At 41.3% G+C, this 27,426-nt stretch overlaps 1 protein-coding gene and 1 pseudogene across 3 annotated transcripts in view; one reads left to right on the forward strand and one right to left on the reverse strand.

Annotated features, from left to right (window-relative positions):
• Positions 1 to 27,426, forward strand: part of PCYT1A (phosphate cytidylyltransferase 1A, choline) — a 103,875-nt gene that overhangs the window by 56,752 nt on the left and 19,697 nt on the right. The window lies entirely within an intron of this gene.
• On the reverse strand, positions 5,419 to 6,277 carry LOC142454277 (zinc finger protein SNAI1 pseudogene; annotated as a pseudogene).

Raw genomic sequence — 27,426 nt, forward strand, 5'->3', positions numbered from 1 at the left:
AAGTTCAAAGTGTCTCCCAGATTAAAGTCAAGGTGTCAGCAGTGCTGCATTCCTTCTGGGGACTCTGGGAGAATTTGTTCACATGCACCTTTTCCAGCTTCTGGAAGCTGCCTACATTTCTTGGCTGGTGGCTAACATATATCACTCTGAGCTCTGCCTCTATTTTCACACCTCCATCACTGACTAACTCTCTTTCACTTGAAGCTTTGTGGGAGAAAAATGAGGCCGTCTGTTCCGATAAAGAATTATAGCCTCAGAAACTATATAAGATTGTTAGGAGTCAGAACCAACTTAATGGCAATAGATGAGTGAGTTTCACTTAATCTGGGAATGTATTGTGGCCACTTAGATATTCAGGATAATTTTCCATGTTAAGACACTTAAGTAATCATACCTGCAACTTCCTTTTTGCCATGCAAGGTACCACATTCTCCTGTTCTGAGGATTAGGACATAGATATCTTTGGGGTTGGGGGTGCTATTTCATACCCACAGCAAGTAAACTCAACAGTAGACTAGGTAGGAGAGTTGAAAAGTTATTAATCAATGAACAAAGCAGCATTATTAATTTATGAATGTTTCTCATAGAATTCCAAGCAGAGTGATGGTGGTAGGCACCAATTCCACAGTCTCGTGTGGTGTAGGGCGAGTTGTAAGGAACTGTGTAATATCCCCAGTGAGTCACTGTAGCTAGTTGTGGCAAAAGAGAAGCCACTCATCTTAGGGGAATGGGGTCTGAGAAGACATAACTTTCTTAGTCCTTAGAACTTTTTTTTTCTTTATGTCACAAATTGTTCAGTGAACTGATTCCTCTTCTACAATCCTCCTTGGACAGATTGGCTCTAGTATCAGGAGTGGTCAATTACTCACTGACCCAACAGGAAGAGCCTACCCTAATGGGGGTCATGTCTCCTAAATAGCTGTCTGCTTTCTCCATTCTAACCTGTAATTGCTATCTTGGAACCCCTTTGAGCTCTGTGGCAAAAGTGAACAAGATTTTTTCCTAACTGCTATATTGATATATAGTTGACATTTCATACAATTCACCCATTTGAAGTGTATTATACTATAGCGTTTTCAGAGTTATGAAATCAATTTAAAAACACTTTCATCACCACCCAAAGAAAGTCTATGCCCATTAATAGTTACTTTTCTCATTCTCCTTCAGCACCACTGTTCCCTTTCCACCCCCACCTCCCACCCCCCTCTGGTAGCTCCTAGCCTGCTTTCTGTCTTTGTTGATTTGCCTATTCTGGATATAAATGAGTCATACAACACGGGGTCTTTTGTGTCTGTGGTTGTTCACTTAGCATAATATTTTCAAGAACTGTGTATTAGCATGTATTCCATTCCTTTGTGCTACTAAGTACTGTTCCATTATATGCATATGCCACATTTTATTTATCACTTATTCAGTGAATGGACATGGTTACATGGATAAAATTTTATTGCATAATCACAGTATTCCAACAAGGCGGTAGGCGCCAGCTGTATAAAGATGAAGAAGATTGTCTTCCCTTCCCTCTCATTGAGTCGATCCCTGCTTGTGGTGACCCTAGAGGGCAGAGTAGGTCTGCTCCTGTGGGTTTCCCAAACTGTACGTCTTTATGGGAGTAGAAGGTTTCTTATTCCTCCCATGGAGCAGCTGGTGGGGTTGAACTTGAGGTTTGTAGCCCAATGTGTAACCAGTACACCACCAGGGCTCCAGCTGGGACTCAGGAGCTTCGTCAAAGGACCGGCCTTGACGTGGGAAAAGAGAAAGGATCAAGTACTAGGGAGGCGGGCTGGTGACTTTCTCTTCCTATTCTTCTTAGGACTTAACACTTCCAACTGTACCATGTAACTTTGACGTGTCATGGATATTGCTGTCTTGTACCAAGTTATCTTTCATTCACCAGTCTTTTTAGATTCTCAGAGAGTGGATTCGTACTGCAATATTTCTTATTCCTTTTCATACTACATGGCTTTCCTCTGGACGCTATAGCCCTTTCCCCTGGCAATATTGGAGGAATTTAATCCCAGGAAGGACTTGTTCACATTTGAACAGAATGTTTGGATGAAAGAAAAAATGTTACTCTGTGGCATTCTGGAACTTTCCCCTGAAAATATATAATCCCCTTGGAGAATAAGTGGTGTGCAGGAGAACCATTGTCAAGGTCTGGCCCTGTTTTATTTGAGTTGCCTCTACTTCCTCATTGCTGCTTCACTGGAATTTTGAGGATTGATGAGTTAATGCACATGAAAGTAACCAAAAGAAAAATCCTTTTGCAAGCAACATTGCATTGAGAAGATAATTAATAATTTGTGAAATTGTGATTATCATTATGAATTGTAATAGTTAATGCATAGGTTTATACATTTACCTGGCATTTAGACTAACTTCTTAGATCAGTGAATATCAGTTCTTTTTGCTAGCATAAAGCTGGCTTTGTAGAATGGAGGAAGAAATGAGGCTGATGATAAACTAAGTGTGTTGGGTACTTACTAAATGTGAAACATTGTGCTAGTTACCTTTCTTATGCTCGTTTTAAATCCCAGCAGTAGAGTAGGTGTTATTTTCTATTTTCTAGGACAAAGCTTTAAAAACTTGCTATTTGTGCAATTTTTAATTGATAGAACTAGGATTGAGATTTAAGATTTTTAAAAAACCTAAATGCATGCCCTTTCATTTACATGAGGGGTAAAGGTTCCTGGGAAAATTCCATGATCTTTTCACTACATTCCCCCACATGTTTGGAGTCCCTTAGTACTTCACTGTCAGGTCATCAAGTCTTGAAAACAACAGTTTAGGAATCCCTTGAAGTTAAAATGTAGATTTGTCTTGAAAATAGACAGAAACCTGAGTTCCTGAGAACAAAAGGATTTTTTTTTTTAACAAAAGGGTTTTTTTAAAATACTATGCTTCTGACTGGCGGCAGCCCTCGGGAAATAAAGGCTTTACTGGTGTATTGTAGCTGTAGAACCAGAGGTTTCTTTCTCACTGCTTTGGAGGTATTGTTTGAGCACATAATGCTTAGCCAGGAAGGGTAGACTCATCTGCCTTCTGCAGTGGAACAGAAACAGTGTGTGAGGAGGATACTTTGTGTGTTTAAAAAAATTATGATAAAATTCACATGGCATAAAAACCACCATTTTAATAATTTTAGGGTGTATAATTCAGTGGTTGATAGTATATTCACAATATTATACAGTTTCATCACACCAAAAATACACTGTACCCATTAACCACTCACTCCCCATCCTCCTCTCCCCTCCCCACTTTGACCGTGAATTTACTTTTGGCCTCTCTAGATTCCCCTGTTCTGGATATTTCATCCAAGTGGAATCAGGCTATATGAGATCTCTTGTGTCTGGCTTCGTTCACGCAGCATAATGTTTTTAAGGTTCAGCCATCTGTGGCTTATACCAGGGTTTCATTACTTTTGATGGCTGAATACGAGTCTGCTGTCTGGCTATTTGGTTTCTCTATCCATGGATGGGCATTTGGGTTGTTTTTACCTATTACTTAAATTTTAAATGGCCTCACATGGACTGGACACCACAGAAAGAATTAGAACCCATTGGGGAAAGTGGGGGGAGGGAGAAGGGGGCTGACTTCTTAATGGGTCTGAGCTTTCTTTGGGGAGGGATGGGACTGTTTTGAAAATAGATAGTGGTGATGGTTGGAGAATATTGTGAGTGTATTAAAAACCATTCAATTGGATGCTTTAAAATGAGTAAATTTTGTCGTGTGAATTATATATCCTCCCTCCCCCAAATCTATGTATCAATAATGTTAAAGGCATGGCCTGTTGAATCTTAAGGACTTGTTTGTTATTATACTATGCTGTATACTTTTACAAGTGCTTAAAGTATTGGGGGAAAAAGTATGTGTAACCTTCCTGGAAGCAGCATTTATTAAGAATTATAAAACATACATGCCTGTGGACTCAGTTCCATTTCTTGATATTTATTCTAGGAGAAAAGAGGACAAGAGTATCTGTGGACACATTATTTTAATATTGGAAAATGAGAAGCAACTTAATTATCCAATAATCTAGAACCAGAGAAATTAATTTTACATATGCAAATATAGAGTAATTTTAAGTGATAAGATGGAAATATACTGTATATTTATCTTTTTTCCTGTATAATCTTTTTATTGACCTATCTTATTCATTTCAATATATCCTTTCCCTTCCAGTACAGTCCTGTTGTCAGTTCCATTGGGAGGAGCTATACAGTCATGAATGCTATCAACTCACCCCTGCCCCTCACTACTGTACCCTCAGGGAACCCTTACTCCTGTCAGTGTCTCTGAGGGGTCCTCTATCTTGACTACCATGTACCATCATCTTTTTAAAAAAAATGTATATGTATTACCCTCATCTTAAATGTACACTCACAAGTCTAACATGACCAATGAGGTACATCACCTATGGGCCACAATAGTAAGGGGAGGAAATCTTAAGGAGCTAGAGGACAGTTCTGTGGGTCATCAGTGCCACACCGCACCCTGGATTTGTCCTCCGTTCCATGAGGCCCTACTGAAAGGGACTGTCCAATTATCTTGCTGGCAAACTTTGGGTCTCCAAAATCAATTTGTTTTTGTTTTGTTTTATTTTCTAATAGATAAATTAACCGCTTTATTGAATATCAATAAACTGTACATATTACTATACAAAATGTTTCCTTAGTACAAAACGTTGCTTGCAATATAAATACCAGTGTACCTTAAAAAAAATGTAAACATCTTCCTTCCAGGTCCACCTGTTGAGCCCCCAAAATAGTGCTGGGAGACCCGCTAGGTCAAGTCAAAGCACCCTACTTGGGGCTTCAGCAAGTGGCGGCAATTACTCACAGTCCCTTTTGAGAAGTTGTTCAACTGCCTGTGAAAACAGGTGCCACCGTGACACAGGAGGCTGAAATAGCTGCCCAGGCCTGGGGCAATGGGGTCTCGACCCGCTTGTGTCCTGTGACCACCCCACAGGCCCGACGGACACGCCAGGGGTTGGGCTATTGCATGGTTAGAGCCACACCTCACAGACAGGTGGCCTTAGTAAGGGGGGAGAGTGGGGGCCTCTGGGTGGGGGTGGGTGAGTCCTAGTCTGGTTGGCTTTTTGTCTTCTAACTAAAAGCACCTACATCCAAACAGCTTTGGACATACACACCCACCCTCTAGGACAGGCCATGGTCTGGGGAATGCTCTGGAACTGGGGCTGCACCCACTTGCCTGTGGTCTGGCCACCGCTGGGAAAGTCTGCAGAAAGGCCTCTTTCAGAGCCCACCAGCCTCTCAGAGCTGTGAAGACTACCGGACAAGGGCCCTTGTTAGGGCGGGGCCAGCACAGCACAGCATAGCCAGAATGGGCCACTCAGAAGGGAATTCAGTAGCCCTGAAGGGTCCTTCCCGCTGGAGTGGGGGAAGTGGAGGGGGGTCCCTAGGGCCCCCTGGGGCCCCCAGAGCAGCCCGACTCTTCGTGCTTGTGGAGCAGGGACATGCGGGAGAAAGTGCGAGAGCAGCTCCGACACTGGTACTTCTTGACGGCCGAGTGAGTCTGCAGGTGCACGCATAGGTTGGAGCGGTCTGCGAAGGCACGGCTGCAGTGGGGGCAGGAAAAGGGCTTCTCACCGATGTGGGTCCGCACATGGCCCTGTAGCAGCCAGGGCCTGGAGAAGGCCTTCCCGCAGATGTCGCAGACGCAGGGCAGAGTGTGGCTTCCTATGTGCATCTTGAAGGCGCCCAGGCTGACATACTCTTTGTCGCAGTACTTGCAGTTGAAGGCCTTCCGAGACTGGGGGTCCTTGGCCACAGTGAGCACGGCTAGCTGTTTGGGCACCTGGCCCAAGCCCGTGAAGGCAGCAAAGGCTTCGGCCTCCAGGGAAGAGGCTGAGGCAGAAGAGAAGGACGAGGGAGCCGGGCGAAGGCGGGCTGGGGGGCTGGGAACCTTTCCCACTGTCCTCGTCTGATAGGGAGCTCAGCTCGGTGGCCTTTGGGCCTTCCTGGGGTGGCAGGGAGGCCCAGCCGCTGGGCTGGACTTGGGGTACCAGGAGTGAGTCCCAGATGAGTGTGAGCAGTGAGGCCCTGGGGTTGAGGACCTCGGGCGGCGGGATTGCGGCCAGCAGGTGGGCCTGGTCGTAGGGCTGCTGAATGGCGAACTCTAAGGACGAATCGTGCAGCTCGCTGTAGTTGGGTCTCCGGCGAGAGCAAGCGGGCTTCCGGACAAGGAAAGAACGCGGCATGGTGGCCCAGCAAGGCGAGTGGGTCGTCGAGTCTCTCAAGGACCGCAGCGTGTGCAACTGAGAGCAGCGTTCTCCTCCAAAATCAATTTGGATGTGTGTTTTGTTTTGTTTTTTAACACCTGAGACCTCTCGCCATTGACACCTTGTGATCACACAGCCTGGTGTGCTTCTTCCATGTGGGCTTTGTTGCTTCCCTGCTAGGTGGTCGCTAGTTTAACTCCAAGCTTTTAAGACCACAGACTCTATGGCTTTTGATACCTGGGCACCATCAGCTTTCTTCACAACATTTGCTTATGGACCCATTTTGTCTTCAGTGATCATGTCAGTGAGGTGTGAATCATACAATGCTACATTATTAGGACAAAGGTAAGATTTAAGTAGAGGCCCAAAGTCCATCTGTTTCCTCGTTGCATTTACATATATATGTACATACACAAACAAATATACACACATTCCTATATGTATATTTGTACATTTTGTGCACACACACACACATATATATGGTTATGTTTTTGGTGTTTCCTCCTACCCCACTATGATTCTTGCCTGTTGTTCATCCCTTAGTACTTCCTTTCAGATATAATTCAATTGATTAAACATGCCCAGAAAAGCTATACCCTCCTCATGGTCCATTTTAGAACTTTTACTATTCCCCTGTACCTGTCATTGTTGGCTCCCCACTCACCTCCCCCTTCTCCCCTCCCATCCCCCCAGGAACCATCATCCATCTGACCGGTCTCCATAAGACTGCCCATCCTGCTTTTCTTGTATAGATCAACACCAAAAATAAGAAAAACAAAATAACAATAAAATAAAAGATTAAGACATACCAACATACCAGACTAACAGGGATCATGACACAGCTGCATTTGTGTCAGAAAGGCGAGTTTTCCATAGGTTTACGTTGCTGTTCCCATGGTCTGGGATGCAGTGGTCTGTGCCCCCCATTTACACCTTAGACTTTCATGTACTCTATCTTGATGATCGCACTCTACACTGTGAACAAGATTACAAAGCACTTAACCCTGTTTGGGAAAAACATATCTTTATTTCCATAGGAAGTAAGAGAAAAAAGGTCTAGAAGATTTAGTCTATATGTTTAAAATGTAGCTACTTTGTACTAATTTTATTGCAAATGATTTTTGTTTCTTTTTTCACCTTAACTGTATTTTCTAAAGTTTTTACAAATAATATATGCTTTGTAATGAAAAATTAAAATCAACTTAATGTTAATTATATAATCATTCATGAAGAAGAAATATAAGAATAATTTATTAGTGATTAAAATTGGCTAGTGTCCAACCTTAACCTATGAATTATGTATCAGCAAAGCTCTACCTTTACACCTTCCCCACCAAAGTTGAAAAGTTTTTTCCTTGATTATAATCTCTGTCTCGTAGCTCTGCCTCCACCGAACTGTTGCTCTAGCTTCCTGTCTTACCCTCTGACCGTCCTATCTTATCTCTTCTGCTTGTATGCAAAGGGTTGGCAAACTACTGCCAGCCCACAAGGGAAATCTGGCATGCTACGTAGTTTTGTAAATAAAAACTTACTGGAACATAAATGTACTCATTAATTTACATGTTGTCTGCAGTTACTTTCACCTGACAGTGGCAGAGATGAATCATTATAACAGACATCACATAGCCTGTGAAGCCTAAAATATTTACTTTCTAGCCCAGGACTCTTCAATTGGTGGTTCAAGCTGCCCCCACCCCCTACCCCCAGATGACAGACTTGGTGGTCTGCCTCCAAAGGCCCAGCCTTGAAACCCCTCGGAGCAGTCCCACTCTGCACACATGAGGTCATAGTGAGTCAGAATGGACTCGGTGGCATCTAACCACAACAGTCCCTTACAGACAACTTAGCTGACCTCGGTTTCTATGCCACAGTTAGCCATTTTTTAATTGACCTTAGAACATCTTAAATCTTTTTGTCTCCTTAATCCTTTACTCTTATGCCTCCCTTCCATTCCTGCCCTGGATCAGGTGCAGTTTCAGTTAATTCTTTATTTCCCTTTTCAGGGCAATAAACCTTTTAAAGATTAAAGTGTCAAGTTTGATCTTGGCTGGATGTAGTGCTTAATGATTCTGTTAACCATTTGCAGATGATCTAATACATTTTTCACAACCTCGTCTACTTTCTGGAATGAGCTTCCAAGCTCATTCTAGCCTTTCCGTTTGTCACAGGTCATTTCCTTTAAAAATGACTTTTTTTGCATTCCTTTTTTATCATTTTATTGGGGGTTCATACATTTTATTGGGGGTTCATACAGTTCTTAAAACAATCCATACATACATCCATTGTGTCAAGCACATATGTACATTTGTTGCCATCATCATTCTCAAAACATTTGCCTTCTACTTGAGCCCTTAATATCTGCTGCTCATTTTCCCCCTCCCTCCCCACTCCCCCCTACCTCATGGACCCTTCATAATTCATAAATTATTATTTTGTCATATATTACACTGTCCGATGTCTCCCCCCGCCTTCTTCTCTGCTGTCCCTCCCCAAGGGAGGAGGCTATACGTAGATTCTTGTAATCAGTTCCCCCTTTCTACCCCACATTCTCTCCACCCTCCAAGCATCGCCACTCTCACCACTGGTCCTGAAGGAGTCATCTGTCCTGGATTCCCTGTGTTTGCAGTTGCTATCTGTACCAATGTACATCCTCTGGTCTAGCCAGATTTGTAAGGTAGAATTGGGATCATAATAGTGGGGGCGAGGAAGCATTTAAGAACTAGAAGAAAGTTATATGTTTCATCTTTGCTACCCTGCACCCTGACTGGTTCATTTCCCCACAACCCTTCAGTAAGGGAGTGTCCGGTTGGCTACCAATGGGCTTTGAGTCTCCACTCTGCACTCACCCACATTTTCAATGATATGTTTTTTTGATCCTTGATGCTTGATACCTGATCCCTTCGACAGCTCATGGTCACACAGGCTGGTGTGTTTCTTCCATATGGGTTGCTTCTGAGCTAGATGGCCACTTGTTTATCTTCGAGCCTTTTAGACCTCAGACGCTATATCTTTTGATAGCTGGGAACCATCAGCTTTCCTCACCACATTTCCTTATGCACACGTTTGTCTTCAGTGATCATATCAGGAAGGTGGGCACCCACTGATGTGATTTTTAGTTCTTTGATATCTAATAACCGGTCCTTTTTACACCTCCTGGTTGCCAAACTGGTGTGCTTCTTCCATGTGGGCTTTGATGCTTCTCAACTAGATGGCCTCTTGTTTATCTTCAAGCCTTTAAGCCCACAGACGCTATATCTTTTGATAGCCGGGCACTGTCAGCTTTCTTTACCACATTGGCTTATGCACACATTTTTCTTCAGCAATAGTGTTGGGAAGGTGTGCATCCTGGAATGTCAATTTAATAGAACAAAGTGTTCTCGCATTGAGTAAGTGCTTGTGTGGAGGTCCAATGTCCATTAATACTAAACCTTAATGCTAAACCTATAAATATATGCTGCCTTAATACTAAACCTATAAATATATGCACATAAATCTGTTTCCCCACACTCATATAAATATGTTTACATATGTACATTCTAGTCTTTAGACCTCTATAAATCCCCGTTGTCACCTAGTTCTTTCCTCTATTTCCTTTTACTTAAAAATGACTTTATTGTTGTTTTGAGAACTAATGTCTTTTTTTAGTATAATGAGAAAATTGAGGGCAGCAGGTGTTTTTCTATATTTTCCCTTAGCCTCCTTTTAAAAATAATCATTTCTTTAAAAAATTTTGCATAACAAAATAGGTAATCTTGTTTGTTTTAAGGCTCACACCTTCTCCTTATTTTCCTTGAGACCATTCTCTTAGCCCAGATTTTATCTCCTTAATTATTTGTGTTTCTTACTCTGGCATTTTCAATATCACTGGCTTTTTTTCTACCTTGGACACCAGCAGATCTCAATCAGAAAGAGACAGAAGATTGTTACTGATCCTTCTATCCCTTCTACCACCTTCTGTTTTATCTCATTTACGTTATTAACAGACATCTCTAATGATAGGTGATTGCACACCTGTTGTTTCCTTGACTTCCAGTTTCCTTAAGAGCACTGGTGAATGTCCACATTCAAAGACCTTTCTCAGTTCTCCTTTTCTATTAAAAATTTTTTTTTCTTTTAACCATAAAAAAAATAATTTTATTGGGGGTGTGTACAACTCTTATCTCCATCCATCCATCCATAGTGTCCAGCACATTTGTACATTTGTTGCCATCATCATTTTCTAAACATTAACTTTCTATTTGAGCCCTTGGTATCAGCTTCTCATTTTTTCCTCTCCCTCCCCCACCATCCCTCCCTCGTGAACCCTTGATAATTGAGAAATCATTATTTTTTCATGTCTTACACTGACCGATGTCTCCATGCACCTACTTTTCTGTTGTCCATTCCCCAGAGAGGGGGGTTATAGGTAGATCATTGTGATCATTTTCCCCTTTCTCCCCCAACCTTTCCTTTCCCCTCCTGGCATGGCTACTTTCATTATTGATCCTGAAGGGTTTATCACTCCTGAATTCCCTGTGTTTCCAGCTCTTATTTTTACCCGTGTACATGCTCTTGTCTAGCCAGATTTGTAAGGTAGAATTTGGGTTATGATAGTTGCAGGGAGGAGGCATTGAAGAACTAGAGCAGTGGTTCTCAACCTGTGGGTCGCGACCCCCTTGGGTGGGGGTCAAATGACCTTTGCCCAGGGGTTGCCTAAGACCATTGGAAAACACATATTTCCTATTGTCTTAATAGAGACACTGCTCCTCTCTCCATCTCCAGGTAGGGCTGCACACATGCAGATACGCCCACATATGAGTACCCCGTGTGATGACATCATCACACCAACCCCATAACACACACCCTGTATGTGACAGGGTTGACGCCATAATGTACTTATGCGGACCAGTCACACATGTGTAGAGTGCAGCTGCTGTGTTGAAAGCAGCTACCCTGTTAAAAAGCAGCTACTGTGTTGAAAGCAGTATTGGAGGTAAAATGATACTTCATGAATTATAATTACTGGGTAAATGTAAATCTGGGTGCTGATCAGTCTTTTTATATTCAGCTATGGTTGTTGTGAATACTATACCCTTGTGATAGTAACAGGTATGTAAAAAAAAACATGGAGAATGGTAAATCATAGGAAACTTTAATGAACTGTATTGACTGAACTATGCTATGTATCATCTTTTGTATTATTAAAGTTATTGCTATATATTATTTTCATTAGCAAACCATCCCATGATAACGGGTCGTGTAGAAAAGAACATTAAGAAAATATAGTGAGGATTTTTTACAATATGGTTTTACCTCAATTATTACAGCAGGAATTGAGAAACTGCAATGTGTTATTTGTTGTGAAGTTCTATCAGCCGAATCTATAATGCCGAACAAACTAGGATACCATTTTGATAGCAAGCATCTGAGCTTTGCTGGCAAGGATACCAACTATTTTAGAAGCAAAGCTGATGGACTGAAGAAAGCCAGACTTGACCCTGGTGGCGAGTACCACAGACAAAATGGAGCAGCCATTGATTCATATTTGGAGGCACTCAGAATCTCCAGAGCTATGAAACCTCACCCCTTTGCTGAGGATTTACTGTTGCCAGCAGCCAATGACATTGTTCAAGTCATGATTGGAGATGAATTTGTTACAAAATTGAGTGCAATTTCCTTATCTAACGACATTGTCCATAGAATAGATGACATGTCTGCTGATATTCTTGATCAGGTAATCCAGGAAATTAATTCTGCTCCACTTCCAATATTGAGCATCCAGCTTGAAGAATCTAGAGACGTTGCAAACTGTTCAGTTATTGGTTATGTGAAGTATATTAATGATGGTGACTTTAAAGATGAGTTTCTTTTTTGCACACCTCTTGAAATGACAACTACTGCACTGTATTTGACACGGTTCATTTCTGAAAGAGCATAAGATCTCTTGGGGAAAGGTTTGTGGTGTTTGCACAGATGGTGGTCCAGATATGCTAGGATGTTGATCTGGATTTCACGTTTGGTACTGAATGAGTCACCAAAAGTTTGGAACTCACTGTATGATTCATTGGCAAATGTTAGCAATGAAGACACTGCCACAGAGTTACAAGAAGTCATGAAAAGCATCCTAAGTTCTGTCAATTTCGTAAAGGCGAGCACTTTAAACAGGCGACTGTTTTTGCAACTGTGCAATGAGTTGGATGTGCTAAATAGTGCTCTGTTTTTTTTACACTGAAGTGAGATGGTTGTCAAGAGGAAAAGATTTAAAACGTGTTTTTGAGCTTCGTGATGAACTCAAAATGTTTTTAGTCAGAAAGCAAGACCGCAGTTTGAAGCACTTTTCAACAATAAAAGTGAACTGCAGGAAATAGCTTACTTTGTTGACATCTTTGCCATCTTGAATGAGTTAAACTTATCACTGCAAGGACCAAATGCAACATGACTTGATTTGTCTGAAAAGATTAGATCATTTCAAATGAAACTTGAGTTTTGGCAAAAAAAAAATTGAATGAAAATAAAATTTATATGTTGCCTACCTTATCTGCTTTCTTTGAGGAACATGACATTGGACCAGACAAAAGGATTACAATGCTTGCAGGTGAAATTTCATCGTACTTTACAATTGCATTGTACCCCATTTGCACTTGCCAGAAGTCCATTCACAGTCAAAGTTGAAGATGTTCCTGAGACAGCACAAGAGGAGTTGAGTTCATTGAACCTACAAACAATGATGCAGTGAGAACTGATTTCTCACAGTGCGGGTTAACAAAATTCTGGATCAAGTGTTTGCACTCATATCCTGTTCTGTCTGAGAATGTGGTGCGCCTTCTTCCATTTCCAACAACATATCTTTGTGAAACAGGGTTTTCCAGCTTGTTGGTTATCAAGTCTAAATAAGAAGTAGACTTGTTTTGTAAGATGATCTTCGTTGTGCTCTTGCAAAGACTGCCTTGAGAATTTCTGATCTGGTGAGAAAGAAGCTATCTCAACCTTCACACTCACTTTGGCTTTTTACACATACTGTAGCAAAATGTAGTAATGTGGTTTATTGTTGTTATATTAAGACTGTTAGCCATGCTACACCATGCTTCAAGACAAAATTTCATTTATTTGTAATTAGAAATAAATATTTCACAATATATAATTACATGTTATTTTTGTGATTAATCACTATGCTTTAATTATATTCAATTTGTAATAATGAAAATACAGCCTGCATATCAGATATTTACATTAAAATTCATAACAGTAGCAAAATGACAGTTATGAAGTAGCAACAAAAATAATTTTATGGTTGGGGGTCCCCACAACATGAGAAACTGTATGAAAGGAACTGTATGAAAGGGTCGCAGCATTAGAAAGGTTGAGAACCACTGAACTAGAGGAAAGTTGTATGTTTTATCAGTGCTTACTGAACCCTGACTGGCTAGTCATTTCCCTGCAACCCTTCTGTAAGGGGATGTCCAATTGCCTACAGATGGACTGTGTGTCTTCACTTCCTACTCCCTTTCACTCACAATAATATGATTCTTTCCCTGAATCTTTGATGCCCGATACCTGATTTTATCGATACCTCATGATCACACAGGTTGGTGTGGCTTTGTTGAGCTTTGTTGCTTCTCAGTTAGATGGCCGCTTATTTATCTTCAAGCCTTTCAGACCCCAGACACTATGTCTTTTGATAGCTGGCCACCATCAACTTTCTTCATCTCATTTGCTTATGCACCTACTTTGTCTTCAGTGATTGTGTCGGGAAGGTGAGCATCAAGGAATGCCAGGTTAATAACGTGTTCTTTTGTTGAGGGCGTACTTGAGTGGAGATCCAGTGTCCATCTGCTACCTTAATAATAAACCTGTGAATATGTGTACATATATCTATTTTCCCATCATCATTTATAAATATATTTTCATATGTACATGTCTGTGTTTAGACCTCTATAACTGCCCTTTGCCTCCTAGCTCTTTCCTCTATTTCCTTTTACTTTTCTCTTGTCCTACTATTAGGCTCAGCCTTCATTTGGATTTCAGTAATTCCTATCAGTTACATTACCCTTGATCAATTCCCACCAGGCCTCCTACACCCTCTTCACCATCGATTTTGGATCATTTGTTCCCATTTTCCTGGGTTTGTTAACACCCACTTCATTTTCCCCACCTCCTCCTCTCTCATGTCTCCCTGGAAGCGTTGGTCCTATTTTCTCCTCTGGATTGTTTATCTAGCCTAGCTTATCTAGGTAGACATGCACAGACAATAATATGCACAAAAACAAGACAGGTAAAGTAACAAAAGAAAACAAAACAATAACACCAACAAAAAATACCAAGGACAAAAAAAGAAAAGCCTGTAAATAGTTCAGGGTCTGTTTGTTTACCTTTAGGAAAATTTTCCGGTCGAGGCTGATAGGGTGCCATGCCTTGGCCTCACAGTCTGTATTTAGTATTCCCCAGGAACTTCATTGTTCTGCTCCCCTTGATGTTCTGTTGCACGCCCTTAGTGTTTTGCCTTAGTGTGATGACGTCCGATGGAGTATAATTCCTGCACTGTGTCCCCAGTGTTGTCCCCTGTAGTGTTATGGGCTAATAAGGGACCTCATGTATAGTGGGCCGGCCCTATGGTCATCTCTGTGCATTGGCTGCTCTGAGCAGGGATATTGTCCTCAAGGCTTGGTGGGCCAGGATGTACCCCACTCTCACTCACTCCCCCTTTGTGTGCTCTCATCAGACATGTCACTATCCCTGAGCTGTAGCTTCAGTGCTGTGCTCTAAAGTTAATTCTGGGGAGGGGAGGCTGTCCATGTAGTTGGGATTGGGACCAGCCCCTCAGACATTCTCTGGGTTTCCTGCTTCATGCTGGTATGTTGCTTTCATGTCTTGGAGCACTGGGTTGAAGTCTGGTCCCTCTTCCCTGTGGAGATATAAACAACACCCTCCCCTTTGGTGAGTTAGTGCCTTGTTCCCCCGCTACCTATGTCTTCCCTGCCCCCCTCCTGTATCCCTGGATTTGGTCTGGCCCCTGCCATACTACCTGGACCTCACCCCAGAAATGTATGTATACTGTAGCTTTTTCCCTATGCCCCTTTTGCATTTTTAAGCTTACCTCAGTGGACTCATGTTGTTCTTGTCCTTTTGTACTAGGCTTACTTCCCTTAGCATAATTTCCTCCAGTTCTTCCCATGTGGCAATGTGTTCATGCATTCATCATGGCTTTTTGGGATGTGCCATACTCCATTGTATGTATGCACCACAGTTTTTTAAGCCAGTCGTCTGCTGATGGAAATTTGGGTTGTTTCTAACTGCTTGCAATTGTGAAGTGTGCTGCAATGAACATTGGAGCACAGATGTCTGGCCATGGTTTGTTTTTTGCTCCTTCTGGGTATATGCCAAGTAGGGGGATTGCTGGGTCATAAGGTAGCTCAATTTCCATCTGTTTTAGGTATTGCCAAATTGATTTCCGTAGTGGCTGTACATACCTACAGGCCCACCAGCAGTGGACAAGAGTTCTATCTCACAGCCCTTCCAACACTTTTTACTTTCTGATTTTTTGAATTGGGCTATCTTTGAGGGTCTTAGGTGGTATTTCATAGTTGTTTTAATTTTCATTTCCCTTATGTCTAATGATCGGGAGCATTTTCTCATATTTTTATTGGCCATTTGGATTTCTGCCCTTGTGAAACTTCTGTTCGGGTCCTTTGCTCACCTCCTCAGTGGGCAATTAGTTGTTTTTTTTTTTCCTTTTGTAAGCCAACAGAGTATTATAGATTTTAGAGATAAGACTTAGTCTGATGTGTCATTACTAATGATGTTTTCCCAGTCCATGAGCTCTCTTATTACTCTCTTGATGAATTATTTCTGTGTACACAGGTGTTTTATCTTCAGTATATCCCACTTGTCAATTTGTGCCTCATCCGTACTTGTGTGTTTTCCAATTTCTGATAGTCTATGCATTCCCTGTGCCAACGTTCTCAGGTTGGTCCCAATTTCCTCACAGATTGCCCTAATAGTTTGGGGTTTTACCTTAAGGTCTGTGATCCACCTTGAATTTATTCATGTTCATGGAGTGAGGTAAGGGTATTGCTTCATTTTTCTGCAGGTAGTTATCCATTTTTCCCAGCACCACTTGTTGAAGAGGGCATCTGCTTCCCATTGGATATTTTGTGGGGCCCTTATCAAAGATCAGTTGTCTGTATGCTGATGATTTTATTTCTCCGTTTTTAGTTCTTTTCCATTGGTCTGAGTATCTGTTACACCAATACCATTCAGTTTTGACCACCGTGCCTGTATAATATATGCTAAAGTCAGGTAAAGCAAGCCCTCCCACTATGTCCTTCTTGAGGAGTTCTTTGCTAACTCTGGGCTTCTTCCCTCTCCATATGAAGTTGGAAATAAGTTTTTCCAATTATTTGAAGAAAGATGACAGTATTCGTTTCTGGATAGCATTAAACTTATATAGTGCTTTGGGCAGAACTGACATCTTTACTATATTGAGTCTTCCAATCCACGAGCATGAGATATTCTTCCAAGTTTTGAGCTCCCTCTTGGTTTCTTGTAATAGTGTTCTGTAATTTTCCTCGTACAAATCTTTTTGTTTTTTTTCAGCAGGTATATCCCTAGATATTTCAATTTGTGCTTGGCTACTGTGAAGGGTACCACTTTTTAAATCCTCTCTTCTGTGGCCTTGTCTGATGTATATAGCAGCCCAACAGACTTCTGTTTGTTGATCTTATATCCTGCCACTCTGCCAAACTCCTTTATTCCTTCCAATACTCCCTTGTGGAGCTTTTGGGATTTTTCATATATAAAATTATATCATCTGCGAATAATGATAGTTTCACCTCTTTCTTCCCAGGCGAATACCTTTGATGTGTTTTCTTTGCCTTATGCTGTTATCTAGGATCTTCAGTACGATGTTAAATAAGAGTAGAGACAAGGGACATCCTTGTCTGGTCTCCTTTCAGTGGGTTTGTTTTCTTCTGTTCTCCATTAACTACCACATTGGCTGTTGGTTTTTCATACATAGCTTGTGTCACATTGAGGAATTTTCCTTACATTCCTGTCTTCTTGAGTATCTTAAAGAAATTGGTGTTGGATGTGGTCGAATGCTTTTTCTGCATCTATTGATATTAATGTGGTTCTTATAGTTTTTCATGTCAATGTGGCAAATGATACTAATGGTCTTTTGTATGTTGAATCATCCCTGCATCCCTGGTATGAATCCACTTGGTCGTGGTGAATTATTTATTTTATATACTTTTGTGTTCTATTGACCAAATTTTTGCATCGATGTTCATTAGGGATATTGGTCTATAGTTCTCGATTCTTGTGGGATCCTTGCCCTGTTTAGGTATCAGAGTTATACTAGCTTCATAGAAAAAGTTTGTGAGTTTGCCGTCTTTTTCTATGTTCTGGAAGAATTTCTGTAGAATTGATGCCAGTTCTTTCCTGAATATTTGGTAGAAATCTCCTGTGAAGCCATCTGGTTGAGGGGATTTTTTGTTGGTAATCCTTTAATAACTTTGTCTATTTCTTCAATTGCTATGGGTCTGTTGAGATTCTTGACATCCATATAGGATCGTCTAGGGAGGAATTGTTTTTCCAAGTATTTGTCCTTGTCTTCCACGTTGTTGAATTCATTAGAGTATAGGTCTTTGTAGCACTGTGTAATTATCCTTTTTATTTTATTAGGGTCTGTTGTAATGTCCCCTGTTTTATCTCTCATCCTTGCTATTTAAATTTGTTCCTTCCTTTCTTTGGTTAGGTTTGCCAGCGATCTGTCAATTTTGTCAATCCTTTCAAAGAACCAACTTTTAGCTGCATTAATTTTTTCCAGTTTTCTTGTTTTCCCTCTTAGGAATTTCAGCCCTGAGTTTTATTATTTTCTTTTGCTATTAGTAGGATTGTCTTATTGACTCTCCTGATTGCTGCAAGTTTTGTGTCAGCATATCATTCATAAGTGTCTCTTCTTTTTTCATGTGTGCCTGTATTGCTATCCAGACTTCCTCTGATACCTGCCTTTGCTGTGTCCCAAAGGTTTTGTCATGTTGTATTTTCGTTCTTATTGGTTTCTAGAAACTTCCTGATTTCATCTCTGATCTGGGCCTGTACCCACTCCTTTTTGAATAGAGAGTTATTCATCCTCCAATTGTTTGCTCTTGTTCTCTTAATTGTCCTTTTGTTGATTTCCAGCCTTATGGCATAGCGGTCGGATAGAGAAGTCTGTATGATCTCTATGTGCTTGAATTTACATAGATTCAACTGTGTCCCAGCATGTGGTCTATCTTGGAGTATATGCCATGAGGGCTTGAAAAGAATGTGAATACTTTTACATTTAGGTGGAAAGCACTGAAAATATCTATCAGGTCAAGTCGTCTAATCCTAATAATTAGATCTGTAGCCTCCTTGTTATGCCTCTTTCTCTGTTGTCTGTCATTCTCAGAGAGTGGTGTATTAAAGTCACCTACTGTCATTTCTTTTTTCATCTTTTGGAGTGTTTGACAAATTTCATGGGGCTCTCGTTGGGTGAGTATATATTTATTATGCTCACTGGTTCTTGGTCTACTGTTCTCTCTCTCTTTTTTTAACCATTGACCAAAAATATTAATTAAAATTTTTAAAAGAGAGAAACTTGTAAATAGTTCAAGGTCTGCTTGTTGACCTCTAGGAGTGTCCTCCAGTCAAGTCTGATGGGGTGCCACACCCTGGCCCCAAAGTCTATCCTTGGCCCTCCCTTGGGACCTCCCTGCTCTGCTCCCCCACCCCCAACCCCGCTGCACAACACATTCTTGACTTCTTTCCACCTTTAAGCCAATGCTATCTTGAGGGTTGTTTTCTCTTTGTTGCCCTCTATGTGGGGTTATTCTATGTGGAAGTCTCTTATTTGTGCTCCATGAGTGCTGTTCTTTGGCACATACTGGGTTTGCAAGGATCTTTTGTAGGGCTGGGTTTCTTTTAACATATTTTTAGAGTTTTTCCTTGTCTGGGAAGACTTTTCCATCTATCCTGATAGATAATTTGACTGGATAGAGTATTCTTGGGTTTGCGTTATTTTCTTTCAATTTTTGTATTATGTGAAAATGTTTGGCGCCACATGCAAGGGGAAATCCAGCCCCTAGAACATCATGACGGATCTGGTAGGCACAATTGTACAGTGATAATAAGTAATTATAGTAAAGTCATAAAGAGCATGAGAGATAGGAGATAGAAATAATGGAGTCAGACACATTTCATTGTAGCAATGCTCACCTCAGCCCCGCTTGGTGGTCCACGTGGAGAGAGATATTTAATACTAACCAAGACATGCAAGCCCCATAATTACAGGTGAAGACAAACGTCACAGGAAGGGGCTGTGCTATAGGTAATACAATAATGGGAGGGGGTGATCTAGGGGTATCCACTCAATAGGAAGAGAAGGGATTGGGGATACATATGGCAAGATGGGTGGATCCTAGATTCAGCATGACAGCCTAACTTTGGAGGCTGCTGAGCTGGTTTGACCTGTTCCCTGGCTCAACTGATAAAGACCATTATCAGTAGGCTGTGAACTCTAAGCCTTCAGGGAGGAGTAGCCCATTGTCCTTAACAGCAGGGAGTGGGGCCTACCATAATCTGGTGATTGACTGCCTCCAGAGAGGTTGTCTGTAAGCATCTGACCTCCCCCCATATGCTAGCAAAAAGCCTCTAATGTTGGGCATGTCTGTGGGGGAGACAAAACTGGGAAAAAAGTCTTTTTGTAATCCCACTTTTGTTTTATATATAAAACTCAAAAGAGCCACCTGGGCAACATGGTTATTTTCTATACATTAAAAGCTGTCAGGCAAAACTTCATGATCCAATAAATATAGCCAAAAATTCAGTCTTATGGTAAACGTTTTGAATGCAGGCATGGGGGATAAAGTCCCATTATGCACATCTACTTCAAAGGGGCTTGGAGCACACCCCACTACACATTTTTTGCCTGGGTGTTACTTCCTGGTAAATGTCCTCTATTGCTAAACTTGAATGACATTCTGAATGCTTTGCCTAGTGATTACCTCTATCGCAGCAGGAGTAAAATCCAGTTTCCATGGATGCTATCTAGCTCAGACTTCGTTTTCTCAGCTCTGCCTAAAATCTTCTGATCTGCCTGATACTCATTCTGCCTGTTTCTCACCTGACTTAAGTCTCCGTAGTTTAGAGGCTTCTCTCTGCTCTGCTGGGCTTGTTCCTTCGCTCTCTCTCACCCTGCAGAGGCTCTAACACGGTTTTAATCTGCACTCACAGCTCCCAGGTCTCCATGGGTATGCTCTGCCCTTCCCTGTGAGCTTTTCTTAAGTTAATGGCTACTTTATCCCAGATCTCCAGAAAAGGATTACATTTCTTTACCACTTGAAGAAACTTTCATTCTCTTTTTTGTTACCTCTACATTTTGTTTCTTCGAGAGGTGGTAAAGAGTGATACCTTACTCTGTATCCTTGCTCTTTGCCTGACCCATATCTCACTCAGACTAAAAAAACACTTAAAAAATAAACTAAAAAATATTTTTTTCTCAATTCACCCTCACTGACCGATGAGCCTGTATAATTATTACATAGGATATAACTCAAAAGAGTTATTTTCCCACAAGACCACATAACGGGTGCCACTCTCTTCTCTTCTTCATAGTGTCTGCTGATAGGTCTGAGCATATTCTTATTTGGGAACCTTTAGATGTGATTGCTTGTTTTTCCGTACCTGCTCTCATGATTTTCACCTTTTCCTTAAAGTTGGATAGTTTAACTATTATGTGCCTTGGTGACTTCTTCCTGGGATTTAGTCTAGCTGGTGTTATTTCAGCTTTCTGAGTGGTTGCCTGGTTTTCATTTATTAAGCTAGGGACATTTTCTTCCAAGAATTCCCTCGATTATTTTGCCATTGACTTTTTTGTTGTGTCTGCCTCCGGTTATCCAATTATTCTGATGTTGTTCTTTTTCATAGTATCAGACATAGCTCTCAGGTTTTCTTCAGCTTCTCTGGTGATCTTATTTAACTTTTTTTTCACATTTGCTAAAGTCTTCTTGGCTATCCTCTAGGTCAGGGGTATCTAACTGGTGGCTTGTGGGCTGCATGCAGTCCCAGCGGTAATTTTTTTGTGACCTGCAATGCTCTGAAATAAAATGAAAATAGAAAAAATTGTTATGAAGGAAAGAGTGCTTAGGGGAGATCGAGGCAATACTGGACACATAATTTCCTCGTTAACGCTTTAACTACTGAAGATGAGTATACATGTGGCCCAGTGCCTTTCCTGGGGGCCTCTGGACATGTATAAATGTGCTGACTCAGTTCCGGCAATGTTTGGAGGTGATATGTCTGCCACGCTCAGTGGCATGTAATATAAATAGATTCAATAGTGAAAAGGTTAAAAAGAGCACTCTGGGTTGTACTGTTATGAATCATACCTAGCGGCAGCACTAGGTGACATTTTTAGAGGGAAACCATTACGATTGTCCATCACGTTTGTCAGCTGTCCAACATTTTGTGTTTTTTATTAGTTACTTTGTTATATTTCCTTGTAACAACATAAGAGATAAGTGAAAACTCGCAGGAGGTAAACACTGGCAAGTTTCAGGTGAAAAAGAATAATTTTAGTTGTATAATTATATTAAATAAAATAAATGTTTAAATAAAAGCAATTACATAGTAATTTAATTATGCTATCCATATTCCTGAATCCTCACTTCAGAATATAAATTTTAAAAAATTTGTAAATGTGATGTGGCCCGTGTGAATCTTGCCCGTTGCACCAAATGGCCCATGTTTTAATTGAGTTTGACACCCCTGCTCTAAGTTACCGGTGCGGTCTCTGCTTTCTCCAGTTGGTTGGCGAAGTACGTGAATTTTCTACTGGTTTTTGTTATCTCGTTTCTAAGCTCTTGTATTTCCCTTTGGTGTATAGTCTTTATCTCCGCTATCATTTCCTCCTTTTTCTGTATTTTCCCCTCATATCCTGTATGACTCCAAGCAGCATTCTGAAAATTTCTTTCTGTGGCAGATAATTGTCGGCATCTTCTATGCACTCATTAGGTTCAGGACTTCTCCTCATAGTATATTTTGTTTTCCTATTTTTTTCGCTGAGGTTGTTGGGGATAATTGCTGTTCACGTTGTGTTGTTTTAGAGGAGCCTGGTGCCATTTTCCAGAAAGTTGAAGCTAACTGGGCTTTCTCTATGAGTCTTGTAGGAATGCTTCTTCTAACTGCCTGCAGCTAATTGCACTATGGGACTGACTTACCGCTTTATCCTTCTGTGGCTTCACTCTTTCCCTAGCCAACCAGTCTTCTGTTTTTTTTTTTGGAGGGCAAGTTGGATAGCCCTCTCTGAGGACTCTGGTTGGGTGGTTGTGGGCCCTTGAGGCTGGTGCTGCACTGGATGATCTCACAGGAAGTCATGGGCGGTGTGGCCCATGGCAGCTTGGGGGGCCGCAGAGGGTGTGTGGGGGTTCCTGCTGCATTGGGAGTGCTATAGAAGGCAGGTGGGTGTGCCCGCTTTGGTGTAGAGCACTTCGGTTGGTGGGTGGAATTTCCCTAGTCAGTTAGATCATCTCGGATATTGGGCAAAAGTTCCTGCAGCAGCGCGGAATGCTGGAGAGTGTTGGTGGAGCTGCCTAGGCTATGTGAGGCACTACTGCAGGCAGGCAGTTCTCCTTTTCTTGATCTCTGCCCTACCCCATTATCAGAGTTCTCCTTAAGCAATTCTGGTTCCTCCAACTCTAATGTGAACTCTCCTTGCAATTTTTTTTCAACTCTTTGTTTTTAAAAAAATATTTTGTTGTAGAAAAGGGGTGAAGGGAGACGCCAGATAGAGCAAGTTAAGACAAAATAGTAATTTATAAATTATCAAGGGCTCATGAAAGAGGGGAGAGTGGGGAGGGAGAGGAAAAAAGAGGACTTGATGCAAAGGGCTTAAGTGAAGAGCAAATGCTTTGAAAATGATTAGGGCAAAGAATGTACAGATGTGCTTTATACAATTGATGTATGTATATGTATGGATTGTGATAAGAGTTGTATGAGCCCCTAATAAAATGTTAAAAAAAAATTTTAAAGACTATTCATTTTGGAAAAAATTTTTTTTGTTGTATGTTTGTTGTAATAATACACAACAAAATAGTTTCCAATACCATAGTTTCAGCATGTAATGTTTGGTGACATTGTTGAACATTCTCACTATTTCTGGTCTAGTTCTATTCCTGTGTTAGCTGGGTTGTCGAGAGCAAAGGGGAAAACTACAGCTCATGAGCCATATGCAGCTCTTTAGGTATATACATGTGGATCTGAAATAAAATTGAAAATGGAAATAGAATTATAGTTTCATTTATAAAAGTTTTAAAGGATACTATGCAGATAATGGTGAATTCATATGCTTATAAAATATATTTATGGGTCTCAAATAGCTTTTAAGTTTTTGTGAAGGACAGGATAGGCTCTTCTGTCTCAAAAGTTTGCTGGCCCCTGGTCTAGAGAAAAAAAGCTAGTGACCCTCATCTATTTCTAAGGAAGAACTTTATACCATGAAGTCATTTCATATCAAGAAGGTGTCCAAGCCCAGTCCATCTCATGTCCATGGGCCCCGATACTGCAGAAAGCAGGAAGCAGGGAGATCACAGACCAGTGGGTGCTTCATCTGGCCCATGGACTGGGCTTCTCAATATAAAATGACTTCTTGTATATAGATTTGCCTATCCTGGGGCCACCCTTGGAGGCAGACACAGAATCCAAGCAAGGAGGAAGGTGAAGGGTAATACAGAAGGAGGCGCCTAGCTTCTCTCTTATAAAAAGGTACACTCCCAAGGAGGCATCATCGGGCTGTGACCTGATTAATAGGTTCTCCACCCCTGTACTTTCATCCAGTTAATTGCAACCCATAGTGACCCTATAGGATAGGGTAGAACTGCCCCTGTGAGTTTTTTAAATCACTTTATTGGGGCTCGTACAACTTTTATTGCAATCCATATATGCATCCATTGTGTCAAGCACATTTGTACATATGTTGCCATCATCATTCTCAAAACATTTTCTTTCTACTTGAGCCCTTGGTATCAGCAACTCATTTTCCCTCCTCCCTTCCTCACCTTCCCTCCCTCACAAACCCTTGATAATTTATAAATTGTTCTTATTTTTTCATGTCTTACACTGTCTGATGTTTCCCTTCACCCACTTTTCTGTCCCCTAGGGAGGGGATTATATGTAGATCATTGTGATTGTTTTCCCCTTTCTCCCACACTTTCCTCTTACCCTCCTGGTATCACTACTCTCATTATTGTTACAGAGGGGTTTGTTGATCTGTCCTGGATTCCATGTTTCAAGCTCTTATCTGTACCAGTGTACATCCTCTGGTTTAGCCGGATTTATAAGGTAGAGTTGGGATCATGATAGTGGCAGCGGGGGGGCAGGAGGGGCATTTAAGAACTGGAGGAAAGTTGTATGTTTTGTCGTTGCTACACTGCACCCTGACTGGCTCCTCTCCATGACCCTTCTGTAAGGAGATGTCTAGTTGCCTACAGGTGGGCTTTGGGACTCTACTCTGCACTCCCTCTCATTCACAATATGATTTTTTGTTTTCTGATGCCAGATACCTGATCCTATTGACACCTTGTGATCACACAGACTGGTGTGCTTCTTCCATGTGAGCTTTGTTGTTTCTCAGCTAAATGGCCACTTGTTTATCTTCAAGCCTGTAAGACTCCAGAGCTCTATTTTTTGATAGCTGGGCACCACCAGCTTTTTTCTACCACATTTGCTTGCTTTTGCACCCGCTTTGTCTTCTGTGATCGTATTGGGAAGGTGAGCATCAGGGAATGTCAGTTTAATAGAACGAAGTGTTCTTGCACTGAGGGAGTAAGCCCCTGTGAGTTTTTGAAGCTGAAATTCTTTACAGGACTAGAAATAACCATCTTTCTCCTTCAGAGCAGCTGGTGTTTTCAAACTGCTGCCCTTAAAGTTAGCAGCCCACTGTGTAACACTATGCCACCATTGACAAAATTGACAAAATCCAACCACCACAAGTCCTATTACCCTCATTAAACTCCAATCTTCATTCCATCCTTTAGAGCAACTATTCTCTATTTGGCCTCATATTTTTGTTTTTTAAAAAGCACAGTATTCAGAGGTGACATTCTTTATTTTTTGATCTAACCTGCTAATTAGTTCCAAGGTGACCTCAGTCTAGTCAGACTGCTGAACTGCTGGCAGATCTGCTCGAGCCACAGGCAAGGGTCTCGAACAGCCTCACTGTCAGGCAGAGACCTTTATAATCTTGATGATGCTGGATCAAACTCGACACTTGGCCAGTTCACACCGTATAGGTATGACCTGAATTTGCTCTGGGTACAAGTATCTCTTCCTGGTTCCCTGACAGAATTTTTCCCCGTGGCTATTTGAACATTGATGGGGGTACTGCTAGCTAAAAGGTTGGCAGTTTGAACTGATCTGGAGGTATTTAGCCTTGAAACATAGCCTTGAAAACCCTGTGGAGCCATTCTGCTCTGAATCCACAGGGTTGCCCAACGTTCGAAATGAGTTGGCTTGACAGCAGCTAGCAACAGCAATTCCTGTTACGGGCACCACCATGTTTTCATCACCCCCAACAAAACTCTGTGCCCATAGCAGTCACCCCTCTGTTCCCCAGCCCTCCCAGTAAGGCCACCATTAATCTACTTTCTCTATACATGGATTACTTTTTCTGGATAGTTCATGCAAATGGAATCAGAAAGCATATACTTTTGTGTGTCTGTTGTAACTTGCATTCTCACTGCCATGGAATCTTTGCTGACTCATAGTGACCCCTTGTGGGTTTCTGAGACCGTAACTGTTTACAGAAAAAGAAAGCCCAGCCTTCTTTCTCCCACGGAGCTGTTGGTGGTATTGAACTTCTGACCATGCGGATTGCAGTTCAGTGTATAAGCACTACACCACTAGGGCTCTTATAACTTGTATTAGTACTTTATATATCTATGTATGTGTCTATCTACCTGAGGGGCTACCCCCTCAAAAATGGAATTGCGCTGGGCGAAGCTGAGCTTTCTCAGTATGCTTTTTTCCCTGTAGACAAGCATCTAGCAACTTGCTCTGAGTTCGTGCACCCAGTGGCGTTTCCTGGGAAGGTTCTCTTTGGTCACAGTGAATTTTTTTGCAAAAGCAGTTTTTGCTAAAGTCTCGTGTTTTTTTTTTTTTTTTTTTTGTGATGGCCGATTTAAGAGAACAGCATGCAGCTGTGAAACATTGTTCCCTGCTTGGGAAAAATGCCACAGAAACTGTTGTGCTATTGAACACAGCTTACAAAAACAGAGCTATGGGAAAAGCTCAAGGGTACAAGTGGTTTTCTTGTTTCAAAAAAGGTAAAATGTTGATTGATGACAAATCTTGTTCTGGACCTCTATCAACTTCCCAAATGCACGAAAATGTCAACTTGTAGTGCGTTTGTAGTTCATTCCACCAAGTCCAACTGTTAATCAAGCTTTCTATTTAGAGCTTCTGAAAAGACTGCATAACATTGTGCTATTAAAAAGGCCTGATTTGTGGCAGGTTGGAGACTGGTTTTGCCATCATGACAATGCACCTGCTCACACAGCCATCTCAGTGTGCCAATTTCAGGCAAAAAAACAGCATGCCTCTCTTGCTCCATGTATCTTACTTGCCCTATCTTGCTCTGTGCAACTTATTTTTGTTTCTGCGAATGCAGAGGGACATGAAAGGACAGCAATTTGATAATGTAGGAGAGGTGAAGAGAAAAATGAGGGAGGTGCTGTCAGCCATCCAAACAGATGAGTTTGAAAAATGTTTCCAAGAATTGAATCAAGGATTTGACAAATGTATTAAGTGCAATGGAGAGTACTTTGAAGGTAACAAGCTTGTTTTATTAAAAAAATTTAAATACATAGCTTTGAAAAAATTATGGATTTTGGGGGTTACCTTCTCAATAAATATGTACATATATGTCTATCTGTGTAGGCACCAGTATACCAACAAGACTGTCTCATACTCCCTCCTCGTCAGCGCGGCCTTCCCCACATTTCTTCTTTGTTCTCTGCCTTCTATCATTGTAGAATATGCATTTTGGGGATGATCATATATTTTTAAGAAACACAAAATTATTGTCAAACATCACTTTGAAAACTAACATTTTTCTCTAATCTGTAGAGAAAAATCTAATAATGCCATTAAATGACATATTTGAGTTCATGGCTTATTGTTATCTCCTTTTT

Source organism: Tenrec ecaudatus, chromosome 8 (assembly GCF_050624435.1).
Source record: "Tenrec ecaudatus isolate mTenEca1 chromosome 8, mTenEca1.hap1, whole genome shotgun sequence".
NCBI lineage: Eukaryota > Metazoa > Chordata > Mammalia > Afrosoricida > Tenrecidae > Tenrec > Tenrec ecaudatus.